Source organism: Alexandromys fortis, unplaced genomic scaffold, assembly GCF_014885135.2.
Source record: "Alexandromys fortis isolate MF-2015 unplaced genomic scaffold, M_Fortis_MF-2015_v1.1 scaffold_66, whole genome shotgun sequence".
NCBI lineage: Eukaryota > Metazoa > Chordata > Mammalia > Rodentia > Cricetidae > Alexandromys > Alexandromys fortis.
Genome location: NW_026067950.1, coordinates 9,038,348 through 9,056,409, shown reverse-complemented (window position 1 = coordinate 9,056,409; position 18,062 = coordinate 9,038,348). Strand labels below are relative to the sequence as shown.

General features: G+C 35.5%; 1 non-coding gene across 1 annotated transcript; it reads right to left on the bottom strand.

The window, feature by feature from the left end:
* Positions 1-707: 707 nt before the first annotated feature.
* On the bottom strand, positions 708-843 carry LOC126506700 (small Cajal body-specific RNA 11). Its single transcript, XR_007593312.1, has one exon. It is a non-coding gene; the product is annotated as a small Cajal body-specific RNA 11 (non-coding RNA).
* Between the last annotated feature and the right edge of the window lie 17,219 nt (positions 844-18,062).

Below are 18,062 nucleotides of genomic sequence, written 5' to 3'. Positions count from 1 at the left end.
ACGAGCTTTGAACTGGAGAAATGTATTGGATTTGTTCTTCCAAGGACACTTCAAGTTCTTCATATGTATCATATAGAATAGAGTAACAAGCATTTTAATTTAAATATAAACATCATTCCTGCATGGATAAAGAACATTATTGGCATAAAGGAATAATTAGTTATCTGTGATATTTCAAAGCGCAAGGGAAGTCATAGTTACATAGATGTCAACAAGGAAGAAAATATTTTTCCCTCAAGTCTCTAGTAGTAAAACTTCTTTGGCTGGCATAATTACCTTTTGGTCCTATGAAAACATGAGATTCTGTTTAGGTAGACTAATATAGAGATAAAATAAGGAGAGTAACAATAAGCATACTTATTGCTATATGGCTCTTTTTTTTTTTTTCAGTCCAGAGTTCTAGTAAGAAAAAGTGTTGGGTACTATAGGAAAGAAAAGACAGTTAAGTTCATTTTCATTTTTAAAAGACGAAGTTAACACAAAACAAAAGGCACAGACAACAATATCTCAATTATAGAAATGTTATGTTAAAGAGGAATCTCTCATGAGCATGGTTCAGATATCTCTGTTACCATTTGGCAGAAGTAGATGGGAGGCTGGCTAGGGGGAGGTATGGGGTGTGAGGAGTCATGGCAGAGAGAACTGTAATCAGAATGCAAAACGAATAAAATAATTTTTTTTGATTTTTTGAGCTTTTTTTTTTTTTAATTGTCCTCTCGTGCCTTTAAGAGCCAGCCCTATTCTTAGGACAGCCCTCCTAAACTGAGAGGGAAATTGCTGTGTGTCTGGCCAGACGACCCTGTTAAGTCTGAGCATAGGGGAGCAGAAAAAGGCACAGGACAACTGATTTTTTGAGCCTTTAATCCCAGCACTTGGGAGGCAGAGACAAGCGGATCTCCGTGAGTTCGAGGCCAGCCTGGTCTATAAAATGAATATTTTAAGAAAATATGCAAAAATTAACCAGAGAAAATAATGCAGAAACTCTTAGTTTTTGTTTGCTTTCCCCTATTTTTATGATAAAATACTATAACAACAGAACTGTATGAATAAGAATTTTTCCCATAGGTTCATATATGTAAATGTTTTGAAAGTTACTCTTTTTGAAAGGATTTAAAGGGATAGCCTTGTTGGGGTAAGTGTGTGTAGATGGAAGTTTCTGTCTCACCCAGTCCCACAGCCATTCAGTCCCAAAGAAACACATAGAAATTTATATTATAAACTGTTTGGCCTAATAGCTCAGACTTCTTATTAACTACCTTTTACAACATAAAATAACCCATAATTCTTTTCTATGTTTAGCCACGTGGCTTGGTACCTTTTCTCAATAAGACATTCTCATCTTGCTTCTTCTGTGTCTGGATGATGACTGCATCTCACCCTTTCCTCTTCCCAGAATTCTCCAAGTCTGGTTACCCCACTTATACTTCCTGCCTGGCTAATGGCCAATCAGCATTTTATTCAATCCATACAAGTGACAAATCTTTACTGTGTACAAGAACATTATCCCACAGCAAGTGTGGGCTTGCTGGAAGAAATATCATTGGGAGTAGGCTTTGAGGTTTTAGAAGCCTAAGTCTGTCTCAATGGCTCTTTTTCTTCCCTTGGCATGCAAATCTGCTTTCAGACTTCTCAGCTTTTTCTCCAGCATTATGTCTTCCTGTGTGCATCTATGTTTTCTGCCATGATGATAATGGACTAAACCTCTGACCCAGAAAGCAAGCCCCAACTAAATGTTTTTCTTATTCAAATTGTCATAATCATTGTGTCTCTTGATAGCAATAGAACACTGACTATGACAAGGTCCTTGAAGAAAAAATGGTATATTTGTGCTTACAGTTCAAGTTATATTGTGGTACAGGAAACTCATTGACCTGGTCCCAATAATTACATAGAATATCACAATAAGGCAATGAATGTAGGTGCGATAGCTGTCATCTAGCATTTTCCAATCATATAGACTCCAAGATCTCCTATGTAGATAATGCTAGTTAACTTGTTTTTTCTATCTTAATCAAGATAATTAAGATAATCCTGAGTATGCTTGTCCATAGACTTCCCTTAACTTGAGCATCCTTTGCGTGTAGCTGAGGAAGCATACCTCCCAGAAAACAAGTTGATGAATGATATTGACTAATTTTTAATAAGTCTAATTATAATGCTTACTATATAAAATGAGAAAATTAAAAAGTTTAAAATATCCAGAGAACATAAAACTTAATTGTCACATTCAAGCTCCAAAAACATTTTATAGACATAATTCCTCCTCTTCCCAAGGTATCAGATAACTGCTTCACAAATTAACAATTTAAAGTCTGCATACAAAATTCTTTTTTAACACCTGTCCTTAGCTAGTAGGGCTTCACTGACTGTACTGAGAGTGGGAGAAACTGCATAGGTCTGAACTAAACTCTCTAAATGGGGGTGACAGTTGTGTGGATGGGGCAGTATGTGGGGCCTCTGGCAGTGGGACCAGAATTTATATCTAGTGCTTGAACTGGCTTTTTGGAGCCTATTCTCTTGGAGAGATACCATGCTCAGCCTAGATAAAGGGAAGAGGTTCTTGGTCCTGCCTCAAAATGATGTGCCAGACTTTGCTGACTCCCCACGGGAAGCCTTAACTTCACCAAGCTATGGATGTTGTTTGGGGTGCATAGATGGTGTGGGGAGCAGGAGGAGGAAGGGGAAACTGAGATTGGCATGTAACATGAGAAAATTCTTTTAAAATGTAAATGAAAATCTTTTCTATTCTCTTTCTTCATCTTTATCATTTCATGATGTGTTGAACCAGTGACATGTATAAGCACATACTCTCACTGAGCTATAGCACTAGAACTTATAAAAGAGATTGACAGTGGATGCAAGATTTTTATTTGTTAAGTTTAAATTCCACAGGTGATCACCTAAAACAGTAAGATGAATAAGAACATGGTTTATCAAAGGCACGTCTATGAAGCCTAAGTTATTGTCAAGTTGTTGAAGTGCCTCCATTTCTCACCACAGCACTATGGCCATAGATTAAATTTCAAATGTTTTCTGGGTAGCAAAACATAGGTTCTTGAGAAATATGAGGAACTCAGCTATCATTTTCCTAATATTTTAAGGATTGTAAAAAATATCTATCATCTCTGAAAGTGCAAAGAATCTAAGTCTAGTTTTCTTCTGTTCTACTTATTTTAAAAATATTATTTAAAAATTTCGTCCATGCATACAGTGTGTTTTGATCAAACCAACCACCATAACCTTTTCTAAATGTCCTTCTCTGGTCCCATCCCTCACTATTTTTTTCTCCAATTACATGTGACATATTTTAAAATCCTCTGAGTCCATATATATATATATATATATATATATATATATATATATATAGCTTATTGTATTCATATATATATAAATACAATAACAATTAGTAAAAAAAATGAGGCCATGAATTTGAAGAAGAGGGGAGAAGCAAGAAATGTTATAACTCAAAATTAAAATTAAAACTAAAAAATGTATTAATGAAAGCATTCAACAAATTGAAAAAAATTGTCAATGTCATGACAAAGAGTAACTGAAAAGATACTGAAATTCTTAAATAAAGGTTGTAAAGTATTTACCACCCAGGAAAATCCCAAGAAAATGATGTCAGGAAACTGTTCTTCTTGATAAAGTGACTTATCATAGCCATTTACTACTGACAAAAGCCCTAGCAAATGGAGCATTTGAACACTCTATGTAAGAATCATCAGTGCAGCGTTTCTGTGGACAGGTGGTTTATGTCAAAGGTAGCAGCAGACTACAGTAAAGGCAGTCCCTGAGAACCAATGCCATGTTCATTGTAACTACCAATAGTCAATAGAAGTATATGGTCTTTTTCTTCATGGGAGGATGTATTTGAAAGAATTCCTATATATAGTCAGGATCTTTTACCAGGAAATAAAGCTGGAATGTATCAAGTTCAAGACCAGAGGAAACTGGAAATATTTTCAGTTATATTCCAGAGAGTAGTTTGTTGACCATGGTTGTAGAGAATAAAATACAGAAATATAACAGTGAATGCCCTTTGCCAAGTGATAAAAACCATATTTACAGTGGGAATTACTATTGTATTACAAGAAAGTAATTTTCCTTTTACGGTTGTAATCTATAAAATAAAAGAAAGATACTTGCCTGTAGGTGCAATATAAGATTTTTGCCTGATTTTGAAAGACAAAAAGGATACAAAATCTTCTGATTATTTTTGTTATATTGGGAATACATAGAATTATATTATTGTTATTGAAATTTCTGAAAAAATACATCCATGGAAAAAAGAATAATGTTAAAAAAATCACTCAAATCCAAAAGCAAGAATGTACTTAAACTACAAATGAAATGTATGTATACTCTTGTTACCACTATTTATTCATTGGATACATTAGTATATGTGTTCAGCCAAAAAATATTTAATTGATCATTACCTATCTAAAATTAGCCTAATCTATAGTGTGCTGTGCAAGTATATGTTTCTTCAATTGTGATTTTATTTAAAAAAATAGAACATTGATATAATGACATTTCAAGATGAGTGGGGCCTTTCATAAAGAACACAAATAAATTAAAATTGCATTAAATTATTTTACCCAAACACTTTAAGAAAATGAAATATCAATTTCATATTTTCCCAAAATACCCTCAATGTTAAACATATTTTCACCTGTTTAGAAAAAAATGCCATAGTTCTAAAACTTTAAGTATTTTAACATTTAAGTACAAAAAGAAAAAAAAAGCAATCAAAACAAAAAACAACCACAACAGTGATATATATCAGATGACTTGTGGTGAATCCTGACAATGTAAATTGATTTGTTCAGTAAGATACAAAATGCAAAGAAGGGTATGGAGACATGATTGGGTGGGTCTATCTGTCTTACTACTACTACTATAATTCACATTTAAACCGTTGGCAGCAATCCCCGGTTACACTGGCTTTAGGGTCACTTATTTTATAGTCAGACCTTATAAAAATGCAAACGTCCCTCAGCAGGAGCAGACCTTTGCAACAAGACTGTCATCAGCAGGAAACGGAGAAGTGGGAAGAGTGTTTGATTCAACACAGGGTTTGAGGTTGAAAACACACTTACCCACTCCAGAAGCGGCAGAGGCATAACAAGTGCCCTTTCCCATGATCTCTATTCCCCCTCCTTTTCCTCCGCCCTGGCTCCCTGTCCATCTCTTTGATGATTTCCCCTGCTTCTTGCCCCTGTCTTAACTCTTATCCACTCAAAAAGACTGAAATTGGAAGGCTTACTGGGGAAAGCATAATCTACCTTAGGTTGTCCTCTAAAAGCTACCAAATTCCAGGGTTTAGATTGTATACAGAAAAGCAATCAAGCCCATCAACCGGTAACACCCCCTCCCTGGGAGTGAATAGGCCTCTACAAACAGCATGCTCCACTTACTGGACCAGCAAGGGCTGTGAAAACAGAGCCAACACTAAAAGAGCCTGCTGTGTACCCCTGAAAGGACGGCTATTTCTATATGGAGAAATATTATCCTTGTGAAAATGTGTGTTTATTTATGCACATACACTAGTTGTAAGATGCTATGGACCTGATTTCCTACCATCTATGAAACCTTCATTCTTAAAAGTAGAGAAATGACCTGAATCACAGTGTACGTCACTGTCTTTTTTTTATAATTCCAGAGCGATTTGCTTCAACTGAAAATTTTGATTCTCGTTAAAAATAGCCTATGCTGATATGATCAGGAATTTGAATGCAATATAACATGTTTATATATGTCATATAAACATGAATGTAATCCACAAATATTATATGCCTAGATGAAATGTCCTCTGTGAATGTATCTTTAGTACTCGTGCCAAATAAAAAATAAAACAAAACAAAAAATACTAGATAATTTCCCTTCATTTAGATGGTATGTTTTACATCATCTATCTTAAAAGAGAACACTTGACAAATTTAAAATCTATATTAAGAATACATGTAATATGCAGATTATGGCACATGTATAATTCAGGACTGCCTTCCCAGGCTTGGAGTCCCAGGAAACAAAAATCCCATGAGGAGTTTGCTGCCTTAGACTGGCCCTTTCTGATCCTGGGTTCAGTCATGCCCTGGCAAGGTCCTAACCTTCAGAGTCATGAGCAAGAGGCTCAACCTTCCTTCTAGGAGAGGGATGTCCAGTGCTGCCTACTTCTTTATAGCTCAAATAAACTCTAAGAGCATCTCCTATTGACAATGGACCATGGAAGTCACTTTCTTGTAGGCATAAGCAACCATAATCCCAGGGCACAGAACGAGAAGAACAGATTCCAACAGCTCACTAGTCAGACACTTAGTAGAAAGTGCAGTCTCTGGATTCAGGGAGTGAACCTAGTCTCCAATCAAGGCAAGAATGACCTCTGGCCTACACACAAGCATATGTGCAAGCTTATGCTCCTGCACACCTGTGTACACACAGGAACAATAATACACATGCATAGCACATACATACATAGAACACACAAACACTTCAACTTTTGAAAGTTTTTCTTTCCCAGGACTAGAGATGCTCCATATGAAGCTATAAGCAGCAGCTACCAGTGCATTCTTGACTTAACGTGGTGAACAGTGGTTGATCTGCAAAGCACAGAAACTGCTAGAACGAGAGTCTCTTGTTACCTTGTGATCACTACACAGCCTCACATGGGATGTCAAAGGTTAGATATCAGCATTTAAAAAGCCATGCTATTGAAGGCAGCTTTTACAGTTTGGTAAATTTGATAAGTAAAAGTTAAATATACTAAGGCTGGAATCATCTAGATTTTATTGTCAGGCAACAATGTTTAGAAGGTAAGATATATGAACTGCATTTTCCACTGAACCCTACATTTTAGTCAAGGACACCTGTATATACTGTTGTCCTTCACATATTCTGAGGAGAGGTTCCAAGACATGCTGAAAAAAATGAAAATACGCTGATGTTTCATTCCATTTTGTAAAAGAGTGGGGTGTCTGTGTGTAACCTGGACATATCCTGCTGCATAACTTCAAATCTTTACCTAATTTCTAATGATTCATGTCATGACAATTCCCTATAAATAAGTCTTAGACAATATTGTTAAGAGAATAATGTCAGAAGTGTAAATGTGTTTAGTGAACATGAAATTTTTTATATTCTGAAACTTGGTTGCTTGAATCATAGCAGCACATATTTTGAGACTTAAAATTAAACAGATTTCAGTGTATCCTGTTCTAAAATAACCTTACCTACGAAGGTTACTGTTGTCATATTTACCAAACAGTTTGTGGCACAACAGATCTAGAAAATATGCATAGATGTGTGTATGCATATATATATGTGTGTGTGTGTGTGTGTTTATGTGGATCCATTAATGGTTAAGGTCATGCAAATAAACTACAGAACAAATGAGTATGTGTTTCCCTTCTGTCTTTGTTTCCTGATCAAAAATAAGCATTAAACTTCAATCTTCGAACCAATAAACCAGTAAGGGTCCAGTTCAGAACAACATTGGAGAAATGATCATGATTAGCAGCAAGAATGCATGAAAAACTGTGGCCTTGAAGTTGAGAGCTTATTCTTGATGTCCTTGGGAACAAAATCAAAGTTCTCAAAGTCAGAATGCTGTATCTTTCACTGCAAATTAATTTAATAATTTCTGACCAACCTGCTGGCAGTCTGTATTTAGAAATATATCTAAGCAGGCAAAAATGAAGTAATTGAAAACGAAAACAGCATAGTTCGATGGGAAAATAAAACACCAGAACAATTATTTGATAAAAGTCCACAGTAAACAAACTATAAGGCAGGGAATCTGGAAAACTCAAGAATGTGTCTTTATTTGAGACCTATATGACAGGTAAGTCTTTTATGAAATATTTGTGCCCATATACTGTTAAATATTAGTTTGTTTTATAAATACGTAAAATTAATATACTGATTCTAAAACTGCTGATAGTTTACAAAAAGTGACAAAAGACGAAAGTTATTTCTCTAGATATTTATGTCGCTAATGATTTTTCAAAGCAGGGTGTCATCGTATTATCAGTTCGTTGCATTTGGAAAACCTGCTTGTTTGGTATAGTTAGACAAACCAGGATGCGTTCCACTGTCTGCCTCGAGTTGTTACAAATGTAGCAAAAAAGTGGCAAATTTATACTTCGATGTAACTAATTTGGCCCACATCAGAGCTATTCATAAGTAAGTGGGAAACACAAAGGATGAAAGGAAACACAAACAGGCACCAATTCCTCAACACACTCATTCCCAACTTTAATCTGAAAACACACGACTTCAGATTTCAAAGCACAACTTATTTATTTATTTTCCCCTAAGTATCACTGCTGCTTTGCCAATTAATGGGGCAAATAAGTTCTTTTGTGACAGTTCCCAGGCTCAGAATCGAGGCAGTTATTGACCACAGTGCCCTGTAAATGAAAATGACTTCTGGGTATTTGAGAGCATTAGAGGTGGGAAGCATCCTGTAACAGCGGCTGCTGAACTTTTGACTCGGGAAGCTGGAATGCCTCCACCCAGTTTAATGGTTTTGAAGTTTTTGTCCAGCAGAGACGAGGCAGCGTCCTGCAGGCAGTTGAATGCACTCACGCTGTTTACTTTGTGTTAGAAGGCTTTTCATTTCTCCGGAGTATTCTCTCTCCACATGAAGGGAAACAATCAAAACTCGAGAAATCAGCTTCCACTTGAGAACATTAACGCATAAAATGGACATTTATACAGTTTTGCTCATTTTTATTCTATTTTTATATAACTCAAAAGATGGAGGAAAAATGTTGCGGCTTAAATAGAATCTGTTAGAATGGAAAGCTTTATAGCTAAGACAATTAGTTGGTGCTTTCTTATCCTGTAAAGATTCTATACGATGTAAATTATTCTGTTATCATCAAATGAAAACTTATGTAAGTTAATCAGGAAACATGTTTATTTTCTGATTCTCCTGAATTATGACATATCACTCTTTTGTGGGAAAATAGTTCATGTAAAAGGAGTCCTACCATGCTATTCTTAGGGAAAAGGGTTTCTTTTGTTTAATTAACATTTGTTAATTGTTGTGGGATCTCCTCTATATATTTTGCTTTGGAGGGGGCAGTTGAAAATAACGCTATTTTGACCAATGGCTTAACAGAGTAGTCAGGGCGGAAATCCGAACAGAGATGTACATGGAGACTAGGCAGAGTCAAGGAGACGCCATGTAACTGTCTAAGGAGTCTGATGCTGGAAACTTACCTGTTGGCCACAGCCTCGTGCTGATGCACAGATTAATAGAAATGAGTTAATTTAAGATGTAAGAGCTAGCTAAAAATACCCCTGAAACATCACTCAAACAATCTTCTAATTAATATAGTTTTTATATGATTATTTAGGCCTGGGGTGGGGTCAGAACAAAAGAGTAGACTCAGTCCACAGTTTATACTTTATTTCATTAGGCACAAAATTGTGCACAGTATTTTTAAACTTTTTCTATTCATTTAAGTTGGACTTGGATAATCAATTATATATAAAGGTTGTATTGGTTGCACATTCAGATTATGGTCCTTGACTTTAGTTTGTTTGGGCCAGTTTAAAAACAAATAGTAAGCTATCTAAAAGATATGTGAGTACTCCCTTCTCCTGTGTTGGTTTTCCCTTGCCAGTCAGTATCCTAGATATATATGCATAGTCTCACCTGTCTTAAAAGCACATACACATTGATTTGTTAGTGTGTGTTCATTGACTGCATGCCTAGTTGCCAGCAAGTGCTTTAGTTTCTATCAGTAGCCCAGGAATCAAGTCTAATATCACCTTAACCTCAGGATTATTTTATCAATTAATTATCAGTAATTAATTTTAATACAATCAAAATACATACTATTTTAAGTCATTACCAGATATTATAAAATTAATGATATTTTGAAACTTAGAATTTATTGAAATTATTATATTAGAAAAACAAGGTTAAGTTGATGAATAAGTGATAGGCAATAGATAAGACAAGAGACAAGCAAACAAATCACACAACAGCAACAAGAAATCCCACTATAACAACCACCAAACTGTTCTTTATACCTATAATTACACAACCTTGAATGTGTCCAATGAACGTATCAGTTTTCCTTGCTTGCTCACACCCAGAATGAGAACATAATTCCACACATTTGGCAAATTAATAATAAATCAAATATTTTTAGCACAAACTATATTTTTCCCTCATTCATAATATTTTTAGTAACCAATAAGGTTTTTAGAGGCTCATCTCTTATGTCATGTACCTTAGGTTAGAACTTCTAATTATAAAGTAGTGACACATGCTTTAATAGACACATTAAGACTAAATATTGATATTGTCTTATAGCTATATTTATGTTTATTTTATTCTGATGAGCTCATTATATATATTTTTCATGATGTTTGTTTTCTGAAACAGTTTGTGATCCAAAAGTTTCTTGTTTTTTTTTTTAAATTAAAGAGAAAGAACATTCCTACTGTTTTTACAGAGATTATATATTTTAAAAAAATAAAGTAGAAATTTGGAAATCAAAGGAAACAAACTGAGACACAATGTAAATTAATTCACAAACAGTATTACAATTCTTGTAGAAATACCTCCAGACCTGACAGTCAAGCTCCCTTATTTAAGATTCTATTCTAGTTCTTTCTCTGATATAGAAATTAGTTTTGCAGCATCTAGAACAATAAATAACTCTACTGACCAAGCTAATGTCAGAGTGCCCATTCCTATGTAAAGGCATGAACTATGCAATGTGAAAATAAGCAAGTGGGCTCAATTTTAACTTTTAATTACCTATTGATTGCCTCATTGATCTGTGAGCAATCTCTACCTTCTTAGTCTCTGATGTGAGTTCCTTCCTCACAGTCTCTCCATAAGGTCATTTCTTAGAGATTCTGTCCTACAATTGAATCCATTAAGGTTGTGTTACATTTTTTAAAATTATGATTGGCTTTAAAGTAAGTCTGAATGAAGACTATGGCTGGGACTGGAGAAAGGATTATATGTGAAGGGCATTTGCCTCTCCAGTAGAAAATGTGTTCAGATCCAGCACACAACTTGGGTAGCTCACAAGTGACTTTAACTTCAGTCTCAGAGTCTAAAGCTCTCTTTTAGGTCCTCCTATATGCATGAAATAAAATTACAAGAAACGTAAGTTTTAAAAGGTCAATAATAAGAATACATGTATAGAAAATGTGAGTTAGACCTCAATGCACATGAGTTCTTGCAAACTAATCCAAAAGAAAGCTTGCTTCATGTGTTATAAACACCCATATTAAAGAAAAATTATAGTTCAATTGATTTGAAGATTTTATTTATCTTATAGTTAAAGTAAGAAATTTCCAACAGGACAAGGATAATTCATACCTGTAAAAGGATCCATTATTTTTTACTGATTTGCCTCATTGCAGCTTCTCCGTGTTCTTTGAGCTAATCCCCTACATGAAACATGATTAAGATGCGATTAAATAAATTCTGAAATGAGGTTTTATCTCACTTTATCTTAAAATGTAAATCTAATTGTATCATCTTGAATTTCCCAGGAAACTTGTACACAAAGCGAATCAAAGATAATGACTTATTAGGGGTTCCTTTTAATTTTAAAATGAGTAAAACTCAAAACAGCGAGGACTTGTGTTCCAGGTTCAGGGCTGAGCTGTGAAATAACAGGAAAGTCTCGGATTGCTGAGGATGTTTGGCCAGCCATGTGAGGACGTTCACAGTGCGCATCGCCCTTTAGCATTCCTGCACTTGGAAAGAAGTGGTCTGCTCTCCTGTCCACAGCATTTGCAGTCATAGGCACCGAGTCAGCCAGGAACCATGATGGATCATCACAATGGGCATGGATCTTATGAAGAATCTTGAACTGTGGTGGTTGAGGCTGTTAGCTACTTCTGTTCTTTAGTTGTTCTCTACAGAAGAGAACTGAGTTGTCTTCCCTCAAGTTTCTACCACAGTACATTTCAAGAACTTCTTCTAAAGTTATGGACTAGTAATGTGGTATTCCAGAGGTATTTAGTATTAGAATACCTTATTACAATCTTCTTTTACCACTTTGAGGTCAGAATTGTAACTTTAGGATGTAGCAAATATATTTACATATTAATTGAGGTGAATGTACTAAAATAAGTTAACTTTTTACATCCAACAGTAGTAGTAATTTTCATCCGACAGTTGAGACATAATTATGATTTATGATTCTAATAAAAGTAGTGCAAGTGCTTGCTTTCTTAAGAGCCAGACTTTTCATTTATTTAAATTTCTCTCTCTGTTCCTCTGTCTCTCTGTGTTGCAGGAGGCTGCTTGTTGACTTATTGGTTCCTAGATGTCCAGACTCCCAAAATAATTACACAGGAATTATACTAATTAAATCACTGTTTGGCTCTAGCTTCTAATTGGCTGATGCTTACATATTAACGTAACACATTTCTATTAATCTGTGCATCATCATGAAGTCATGGCCTACCAGCAAAGTTTCAGCATGTCTGTCTCCACCACCATCTCCATGGTTTCTGCATGATTTCACCTCCTTTCTCACAGCATTTTGTTTAGTTTTCCTCACCTAAGTTCTGCCCTGCAATAGGTACAAAGCAGTTTCTTTATTAGCCAATGGTATACATAGCATACAGAGGGGAGTCCCATATTATCTCTGTCCCCCCATGTGTGTGTGTGTGTGTGTGTGTGTGTGTGTGTGTGTGTGAGAGAGAGAGAGAGAGAGAGAGAGAGAGAGAGAGAGAGAGAGAGAGAGAGAGTTTGCATGTGTAAATCAGAATACATGTGGAATTCAGAGGAAAACTTTTAGAAGTTGTTTGTTTTCATGGTGTTAATCTGGGAATATAATTCAACTCACCAGACTTAGCAGTAAGTACATTTGCCAGCTGAGATATTTTTCTAGATCTAAGAACACTTTTTTTTTATATGTAGAATTTAAATAAGAAAATGTTTGGGAGTAAAAAAAATTATTTTCTAATATCACTCTATGTGCAAAAGAGGGATCATTCAAGGCTGGTAATTTAAGTCTTGACTTTACAAAGACATGGCAATATGAATGAAAGCTGCAACAATACGCCTCCACCTCCTCCACTCTTCATCACTGAGCAGATATCATGAGTCTCTACTTTTTTCAAATATTACTCACAAAATATCAATTTTCCTATTCAAAACTACTATGCACAAATGTTTGAAGAATGCTGAAGATATTCAAATGGTGTCAATCTAATATAGAGAATTGTTTTGTATTTGCTTATTTTCCATGAAAATTTTATTCTTCTGCAAGAAGCTTTTATTTTTCCTTTATGAAAAATCTAATGACAATTTCAGATGAGTCAGCTGCTGCAAGGTAGAAGACCAGGACTTTTATTTTGTGAGGGGGAGTTTAAATTACTTTACTTTTTTGCATGACTGAAATTTAAATTTTGAGATTGTATTTTTGCACCTACCATCTTTTGTTTTATGTCCTCATAGTTATACCTAGTGTTTGCATTGTTTGACCTAAAAATAAAACATATTCATAACATCAAATAATAGCTTCTCATTCAATTAGCATAAAGCTTCAGCTTCTGCACATATATATGATAGATTAAGAAATTTCAAATCATATATAATTGTATACTTATATAACATTACTAAATTTAAAGTATTTAAAATACTGATGGGATTTGGAATTAAAAGTACTTACAATCATTTGAAGAAAAACAATAGAATTAAGGAGTAAAAAAAATCAATAATTATAGTTAACCCTACTGTACTTCAGTAATAAGTCTAATGGAAAAGTAATTAAATTTAGCAGAGCATCAAAACCACAACTTATTTTTGTCATAAGATACTATAATTTCATGTACATTTAAAAATGATTTTGTCTCAGGTTGAAGTTCAGGGCCACAAAGAGTAGTCAGAAATAATAAGAGCTGAGACTCTCATCTTGCAGCTTCAGAGGACAGAAGAGGACAATGAGTATTAGATGTACAGCTTCAAAGAAAATGGGCTTTTCCTCAATATCAATAAGGTCAACTCAGAAGTAACAAGGAACACTGCTTCCCCTTGAATTATAGATGCTGTCAAGTGGAAGTCCTGGACACAGATACAGAATGAGGGCAATCATCCACCCTCCTGGTGAATTGTTGGATCATTGTTTTTCCCATTGCCAAGGCATGGAATGCATGTTTTGTGCATGTTCTACTTCCCAAAGTTGGTTTTCTTTGACTGAACTTTTTACAAGTACAACTTAAATATCAGTAATGAAGCAATGAACATGCCAATCTCTTTCCAGGAAGCCTTTGGGTAAGAAATGGAATTTCTATAATATGATTTGGTGACTCTCAAAATCACAAAAGGCCTGGGCTCCTGTAAACAATATCAGAACAAAAGAAATATTTTTTGCTCTCTTGATGTGGGATTTTCCTCTGTATGATGTGAATACCATTGATTAAAAAAGAAACTGTCTTGTACCCATGATAGGGTAGAATAGAGCTAGGTGAGGAAAACTAAACTGAATGCTGGGAGAAAGGAGGTGAAGTCAGGGAGAAGCCATGTTGTCTCACCAGAGACAGATGCCAGAACATTAATTGGTAAGCCACGGCCATGTGGTGATACACAGATTAATAGAAATGGGTTAAGTTAATATATAAGAGTTAGCCAATAAGAAGCTAGAGCTAATGAACCAAGCAGTGATATAATCAATACAGTTTCTGTGTGATTATTTCGGGTGTAAGCTAGCCAGGTGGCTGGGACAAATAAGGGGCCCCTCCTCTTACAACATCTGTTGGATACTATGGCCCAGGAGGCTGAAGATGGATGCCCTAATGGTACAGAAGAACTTTGGGTGACTTTCCAGGCAGGTGGATGTCTCTGTCATTTCTAGAGATTTGAAAGTTGCTTAAAATGCAATTTAGGTAATAGTATATCCTTCTGCAATCTTTGATAGACTTGAAGAATTTATAGTTATAGTTACAGGTTTTCTTAGTTATGATAAAAGACAAAGTAGATATAAACATTGTAACTGCAATTCTTGTTTTATACCTATTTTGTTATATGTAATTTTTACCATGTTAAAGTTAAATCCTTACATTTTTATTTAAACATAAAAGTAGAGATGATGTGGGATTTGCCACTGTATTCTATGAATACCATTGATTAATAAAGAAACTCTTTTGAGCCTGTGAAAGAGTAGAATAGAACTAGGCAGAGAAAACTAAACTGAATGCTGGGAGAAAGGAGGTGGGGTCAGGGAGAAGCCATGTATCCCCACCAGAGACAGATACCAGAACTTTAACCCATAAACCATGGTCACTTGGTCACACACAGATTAATATAAATAGATTAATTTCATATGTAAGAGTTAGCCAATAAGAAGCTACAGCTAATGGACCTAGCAGTGATTTAAGCAGTACAGTTTCTGTGTGGTTATTTCAGTTCTAGGCGGCTGAGGCAAACAAGCAGCCTCCTACAACACTCTCTGACAGGTGGGACTATTTTTCCCAATAATTGTCTCTGAGCTTTTATTAATCATGCTTGAGATAACAGTGAAAGACAGCGAGGTCTACCTGGACTCCATATGTTGCTTTGATATGGGCTTGCCTCAGTGACTAAGTATAAACTCCACTGACCAAATGATTTACAGCTGAGTTCTTTCTGGGTACTTTTTCTGTCCGGACTGAAATAATAGTCCAACTCTTTCACATGATTGTTTTTAAATAACTGTGTAGTGCTAATTTAAAAAAAAAAATCAAATTTCTTGTTAACGTATGAAGATATCAAAAGTCATTTCTAGATTCTGATTTTTTTCTTTTTCTTTTTTATTCCTCATTTTTTTTATTTTTATTTAATTGAAATCTTACATACCAGTACCAGTTTCCACTCCCTTGCTTCCTCCTGCTTGTTCCACCTCCCCCATTGCAATACAGTCCCCCATCAAATCTTCTGTTGAAATATGAGCAGTGGGGCTGCGTCCCCAACACCCCAGCTGCTTGGCTAGCTCATGCCCGAAATAACAACACACAAACTGTATTCATTTAAACACTGCTTGGCCCATGAACTCTAGCCCTTACAGGCTAATTCTCGCACCTGGACTAGCCCATTTCTAATGATGTGTGTAAGCACCCCAAGGTGCGCTTACTGGGAAGATTCTAACCTACGTCCATCCTGGGTTGGAGTTGCCTGAAAGAGCTGAGCATGGCGTCTGTCTGGGAGCAGAGCAGAGTCTGACCTCACTTCCTCTTCCGCCCAGAATTCTATTCTGTTTATTCCACCCACCTATGTTCTAAGCTATGAGGCCAAGCAGTTGGTTTATTATAATTAACCAATGACCTTCCTCCATCATTAAGTCTTCCCATTGGGAGTCAACAAAGTCTAACACATTGTTTTGAAATAGTACTAAGGCTGTCCCCACTATATCTAGGCTGAACAAGGTATCCCTCCAAAGAGAATGGGCTCTACAAGGCAAGTTGAAACAGTATTGATAAATACTGTCTCCACTGCCAGTTACCACACAGATTGTTCCAGCCATTCAACTGTCACCAGCATTGAGAGGGCCTACTTTGGTCATATGCTTGTTCTTCCACTATCAGTCTGGATTCAATGAGCTTCCAGCTGTTTCAGGATAGCTGTTTCAATGGGTATCCCATCATGGTCTTGACTCCCCTGTATTTTAAGCAAGAATGAATCAGAAACACATACTAAAAACTGAATTTAGGGGAACATTACAAAATCACCAAGAACACACACACAAACACACAAATAGAGAGAGAGAGAGAGAGAGAGAGAGAGAGAGAGAGAGAGAGAGAATTTGGAGCAATTAATGGTAAAAAAAGAAATGCTATTTTTCAAGAGTTGAGTATTTAATTTGAAATTAACTTACTGAATTACATAAATACCCATGCATTTCTACATGACAACATCAAATATCAAGACAACAATTAATTCAATAAATGGAAAAATATTATTTACTAAAATATAAGTAGATATTGCTAGAGTGTAAAATATAATATTTTTTGCCTTTTTATTTAAAAATCTTTGTGTGCGTTAATGATTGTACCTATTCTGAATTTTGCCCCTAATTAAATTTACTTTACAAAAGTTTAAGTTAACTTACCAGTGAATGTATGTGGCAAGCAAAGGAAACTCCACAGCTCATTTATCCTCTGCATTCTTTAATCTATGCTGTCAGAACTGTCCATTCCTGCTGGGCTACAGTGGAGGAACTCCTTGGCTGTCAGCAGGAGCATAACAATGACACTTGGAGCTCCCTTTCTCACATGTGAATAACACAAACTTGAAACAGCATACATTTCTGCATAAGTAAAACCTGCAGAAGAGCAGGTGTAATAACGACCTCTAACATGGAAGAAGAAGGAATTACTGCACTGTGAAACGTAAAGTCAGACTAAGGAGATAATTAACCGTCTTGCTTGTACTTGCAAAAGGAAACATTGAAGGGCTGTCGTCCCTGCATTTGGCTCAGCATCACCTAAATGCTTCCCACTGACAACTCCTGTGGATAGACTTTTGCTTCTTTTGTTCAGAAGTCATGCTGGCCAAAAGATCAAAAGTGAACCTGGCAGGGAACTTCCAATCCATACAGGCATTGCTTATATCTGCATCACCCTGGTCCCAGACAGAAAATAAATACCACCCCTCACCTGCTCTCATGGCCATTAAATTAGCTTAGGTAATTAGAAATTAGACCATTTCTGAAGTGGAATCCCTAGGTGCTATAAAGATTCAAGCTATTGTGAATTAAAAATTAAAAAGAAACAAGAGATGCTAAGAGGAGCTATTAGTTAAGTAGCTAGCTGGATCCTGCATTCTTTCAGAAAAAAAAACCTGTATATATGCTATCAAGCATACTTAATCAAAAATATTTATTATTATTATTAAATATTAATCTCCTATGTGTGTGAAATTTTACTATCATAAGTAATAGAATTAATGTTACTTATTTGATACAAAAGAGGCACTCAAATTAGTCATTCACCTTTTCCCACCTCAGTGAAATCTATTTACTACATCATTTTAATTAATTCTCTCTTTTTTTAAATTAATTAATTTATTTATTTATTAAAGATTTCTGTCTCTT